General features: G+C 34.6%; 1 pseudogene; it reads left to right on the plus strand.

The window, feature by feature from the left end:
* Positions 1 to 3,093: 3,093 nt before the first annotated feature.
* On the plus strand, positions 3,094 to 5,293 carry LOC144254408 (olfactory receptor 5P76-like; annotated as a pseudogene).
* Positions 5,294 to 6,000: the final 707 nt, after the last annotated feature.

Here is a 6,000-nt window from a genome sequence, read left to right on the forward strand (position 1 = left end):
TGCTTATAAAGTGAGTCTCTAATAAACAACAAAAGGTTGGGTCCTTGTATGATATGTCAAGATCATTGTAATGTTTTGAGCAACTATTAAAAAAAATTTTAAAAAAGGTTGGGTCCTGTTTTTTTAACCCACTCAGCCATCTACATGTTTTAATTGTAGAATTGAGACCATTACTGTGTCATCATAGAGAGATGATTATTATTTCCTGTCATTTTGATTTATTTGTAATGTCTTATTTACACTTGGGTTTCCTTCACTAAGCTACTCTTCTGGTGGGATTCCCTCATTTGCTCTCTTTGAAGTTTGGCTTGCATTTCCTCTGCATGAAATATTTCTTTAAGCATTTGTTGCAGTGTCTGTTTAGTAGTCATAAATTTCTTTTAGTTTCTGCTCATCATGGAAGGCTTTTATTTCACCTTCCATTCTGAAAGATATTTTTGTTGAATAAAGCAATCTTGGTTGGCAATCATACTCTTTCAAAATTTGGTATATATTATCAAAGCCTTCTTAGCTTTAAAAGTCTGGCTGAAAAATAAGTGGTGATTCATATTCATTTACATCTAAATCTGACCTTCTGTTTTTGTCTGTCAGTTTTTAAAATTCAATTCTTGTTCTGTTTATTAGATATTATAATTATAATGTGCCTTTAAGAGGATTTTTCATGATTTCATCTATTTGGAGTTCTGAATACCTCATATATTTGAATATCCATCTCACTTTCCAGGTTTGAAATTTTTTCTATTATTATTTCACTGAAAAGGTTTATACATGTTTTTAGTTTGTATCTCACTTTATTCCTGATGCCAATGATCCTTAGATCTAGTCTTTTCATATTGTTCCATATTTCCTGAATATCTTGGTCATGGTCTATTATCACTTCTAGTGCCAAGTTTTTAAACATTTTACATCTTGTCTTTGATATCTGAAAAAAATATGTCTTCTGCATCATCTAAACTATTAGTGATACTTTTCATTAAATTTTAATTTGGTAAATTATTTTATTTCAATGATATCTGTTTGATTCTTGATAACAATAACTATCTATTTATTGAAATGATCTTCCACTTCCTGTATTTTCTTTCTTAGTTCATTTCATATTTATACTTTTAGGTTCTTAGTCATTTTATACATCAACTTTTAAATTATTTATCTGGCTTTTTGTCCACTGTAATATCTGAAGGCATGCAGTACAAATCCCCAAAACTTGTTCTTCATTCCTTAAACAGCTCTCACTATTCTGATTAGTTTGCACATCTACACAAATAATCTTCCTAATTTATAGAAAAAGTCCTTATAAAACATGATTCACATTGCATTGAATCTCCACATTAATTTTTTTGAGGATTGGCATTTTAATGATACTGGGTTTCCCATTCCTGGTATATGGTATATCTCATTCTATTTGATTAGGTTATTGTTGTATCTCTTGCATGTGTCTAAATAAATATATAAATATTATACAATATCATATAACATTATACATGCAAATAATATGCAGACTTTTATGTACCTTAAAGAAATTAAAGTGTGTACAATAGATTTTTATATCAAAGTATTCACCATTTTAAATTCTCTTTATCCATTCTTGCAAGTGAGAGATTCATTGTCCACTGATGTCCATCTTTCTAGTAGTTTAATCAACAACATAACTGAAACAACTGTAACTTGATTCAACTGTGACAGTGGAAACTCAGAGATGGACTTCCAGAATTGTCCATCTGAAAGCTCAGGTTATGTGTACGCACTACATTCCAGTCTACATTATTTGGGGTTGTGCTCAGGGATCTTAGCTGCTTCTACATCTAGAAAGTCTTGCCTAGGGACTGTATAGGTGGCTGATGGTCTCCCAGAAGGTTGTAAGCTTCAGAGAAAGAGTGGAGCATGGAAGGAGACACTTTGCTGGATGGTACCAGAAGAAAGAATCTAACAAGTAAGGTGGAATTTTGTAGAATAGGTTGTTTGGATTCTTCAGTCTCCATTCCTTCATTTGGAAAATGAGGATAATAAGCTGTTCACAATGATGCATGCCTTTAATCCAAGTAACTCATGAGGCTGAGGCAGAAGGATTGAAAGTTTGAGGCCAATCTCAGTATCTTAGTGAAACACAACCTAAAAATAAAAATATAAAAGAGGGTTAGGGATACAACTCTGTGGTAGAGTGCATGTGGGTTTAGTCCCCAGTACTACCAGAAAAAATAAGGATAATAGTAGTTCCTACTTGATAAAACTGTTGGAGAATTAAATATATATATAAAATGTTCAGCATAGTGATTGTCATAAAGTGAGCTCCATGTGAATATTATTTATTATCATATTAGTGGTGGTAAAATCGCTCCTCAAATGAGAGGTTTCAGAGGTTGAGATAGGAGATTCTCACATTAGAATCAGTAAGAACATGTGGTTATTTAAGACTAAGTCTTCAGGTTGAAGATTCCTGCGTTCCACCATGAACTAGCTACACCACAAGGAACTACTCAAGAAGCAATGTTTTGAGAATCTTTCTTATCTGGAAGTCATCCAAACATCTTTTTAAAATGTGTACTTCTTTTTATAACTCTCAAGACAGTTATTTTCCTACTTTTGCTCTGCAATTAATGTACATGACTTAAAATACTTATTACTTAAAATTCAACTTTACTTGCAGTTTCACCTCCGGTTTTCCCAAGGTACTTAATGGCAAATGTTACACATATCAATACACAATATTTGTCAATAAACACATATTGAATGATCAATAGCTAAGGTTAGCATTTTGTATCTGAAGTACAGCACTGAGTATTTCTTAATCAGAAATATCAGAGTTCACTTGGAACTAATATTTATGTATAAGATAATTTGTCATATTATGCTCTTTAGAAATTATTAAACAAAGGTTACAGAACTATGTAGGTAGATAAAAACAAAAGAACAAATTGACCACTTGAGAATTGACAGAATCTTGAAGGATTGGTTGTTTTTATGTTTGAACTGAACTTCTCAATATCTACTACAGAAAATAATGATACTCTGTGATGCCTTTGGATTCACATATGAATCTCTAGTGTCTTCAGAGATTTATCCCCAGCTGAGAACAAAATGAAAAGAGCTATATAACCACAATGTTTTTGGTCTACTACTGAAATATGAATCAGTTCTCATTTCAAGAGGTAAGATTTTGGCTTTTGTTTATTAATCTGATGTAAGATTTTGATTTTTGTTTATGATTCTGATGTATTGAACTTCAAATACAATTTGGGAAAACTTTTTTCTCTAAACTTATCTGTGCTCAGAAAGGGTAGTATGGAAAGAGAACAGGTGTAATCAAGCAATGAGCTAGTGGGCAATATTGGCTGATTTTCTCTGTTTTCACCATTACTTTCAGGGGAAGGAAGAAATAGTCACAGCCCAAGTTATCAGAAATCCTTGTTTTCTACCCATAAGACAGAAACTTATGGTCTTTCAACACTATGCAAAGTTGGCACTCTACCAATGTTGAGATGCTTTGGGAATTCCTTAGTATTTAGAATGAATATTTTAAAATGTAAGGAGAAAAAAATCTTTCCAGAATATCTTCTTGTGTTTTTGCATCTGACTGTTAGTTTAGGAGGTAATATTAGAAAAAGCTTGGTGTATATACTCAGTAAACTTGGAGAGGAGGTTAACCTGGTCAGAAGTTTTGTGATTCTTCTTTTTGTTCTATGTTTTATTTAGCTGTATATTATGTTGATAATAATATTATTTCATACTACCAAATCCAAATTAGAAATCATTAGAAAGCAGTAGGAAATCATTTGATTTATTAAATAAATTCATCAGTCTTTTTTCCATAGAAATTGTATTGATATTCTAAAACACTTAATACAGCAATATTTTTAACTTTAAATACATACAAATTACCCAGCAAATTTATAATATACTTAAAATATAACAATCAATATATATATATATACACACACACACATATATTTCTTATATGCCAGAAAGGTAATAAAGTAATAAAGTTTAGCTATTATTGAAGTCATCCTTGCATCCTTGGAAAAATCTATGAAAAGAAAGAAAAAAATGAATGTTCTTTTTTCCTAATATATTTAGCATTCATTTTGTTATTTTCATCTGCCTTATAACTTGATTTTTTTGAAACCATATAATATAGGAAGAAGAAAAGACAATATATGAAAGAATTTTTCTGGTGTTTCTACTAAAACTAACTTAAAATCACTGATTAAGTCACCATTGCACATAAATAAGTAGTGGCCCTTGATCATCTTTATTTACTTACCATATACATTAATGAAAATGAAACCATCATGTTTATAAATACTTTCATGTCGTGTTTCCCCACAGGTCATTTTTCAGCAGCCACTGTCCCATGGATTCCCTGGTCAATGGGAACCACACTGCAGTGACAGAGTTCATTCTGTTGGGCTTAACTGAGGATCCAGTCCTCCGAGTCTTCCTCTTTGTGATCATCCTGTGCATCTACCTGGTGACCATCTGTGGCAATCTCAGCACGATCCTTCTCATCAGAGTCTCTTCTCAGCTCCATCACCCCATGTACTTTTTTCTGAGCCATTTAGCTTCTGCTGACATAGGCTATTCGTCTTCTGTCACACCCAATATGCTTGTAAACTTCCTGGTGGAGAGGAACGCCATCTCCTACCTTGGGTGTGCCACCCAGCTTGGTTCAGCAGTGTTCTTTGGGACAGTGGAGTGCTTCCTTCTGGCTGCCATGGCCTATGATCGCTTTGTGGCAATCTGCAACCCACTGCTATACTCCACCAAAATGTCCACACAAGTCTGTCTCCAGCTATTTGTAGTGGCTTATACAGGGGGTTTCCTCAATGCTTCCTCCTTTGTCATTTCTTTCTTTTCTTTGCTCTTCTGTGGACCAAATCAAGTCAACCATTTTTTCTGTGATTTTGCTCCATTAGTTGAGCTCTCCTGTTCTGATGTTGGAGTCTCTGCAATTGTTTCCACATTTTCTGCTGGCTCCATCATTGTGGTCACTGTGTTTGTCATTGCCATCTCCTACATCTACATCCTCATCACCATCCTGAGGATGAGCTCCACCGAGGGGCGCCACAAGGCCTTCTCCACCTGCACCTCCCACCTCACTGTGGTCACTCTGTTCTATGGGACCATTACCTTCATTTATGTGATGCCCAGGTCCAGCTACTCCACTGACCAGAACAAGGTGGTGTCAGTGTTCTACATGGTGGTGATCCCCATGCTGAACCCTCTCATCTATAGTCTTAGGAACCAGGAGATTAAGGGGGCTCTGAAGAGACAGCTTAGTAAGAAAATATTTTCTTAGTGACATCTTTTATTTTCTCAGGCTTGATATAGTAAAAGTGTCCCATAGATATAATGAATAGAAACTGAATGCTTGTGTGTGAAATACATTTTTCGACATATCATATTCAGTGTAGAGTGTTGCAGTAATTCACTTGCAGGTCAGCATGAGAAAGAATTAAGAAGCAGAGCAAGCAAAGCAGCAGAAGAAAAAAAGTCCTTTATTGTATATAGCAATCTTTTTATAGTATTGTGAACAAAGAAGGCAGCCTTCCAACAGTAATAAATCAGGTCTTTCAGCTAATTAAACATAGCCTACAGAAGTTTTACTTTTTAATGAGAAGTGACCAGCTTCTCATGGCTAATCTGCTTTTGGCCTGGAGCATGCTGAGTTCTGCTCTTTGATAAAAAATTTTTCTTAGAGCCCTCTTAGCCCACTTGGCAAAACATCCCGTTTGCAGGCAAGTCCTTCCAAGGACAGTAGACACCTCATTTTCAAGCATGTCCACTGTTACCTTATCTAAACCTTGAAGGAGCCTCTCATTTGCGAGCAGGCCCTCCCAAGGACAGCAGACACCTCCTTTTCAAGCGTGTCCGCTGTTACCTATCTATACCTTGACAGAATATCCGGTTTTCAGGCAGACTCCATCAAGGACAGTAATAGTAACACACTCACATCTGATTCTCTATAGTAGAACTTCTCAGTAAATATAAGAGTTCAATTTTCAG

Source organism: Urocitellus parryii, chromosome 4 (genome assembly GCF_045843805.1).
Source record: "Urocitellus parryii isolate mUroPar1 chromosome 4, mUroPar1.hap1, whole genome shotgun sequence".
Taxonomy (NCBI): domain Eukaryota; kingdom Metazoa; phylum Chordata; class Mammalia; order Rodentia; family Sciuridae; genus Urocitellus; species Urocitellus parryii.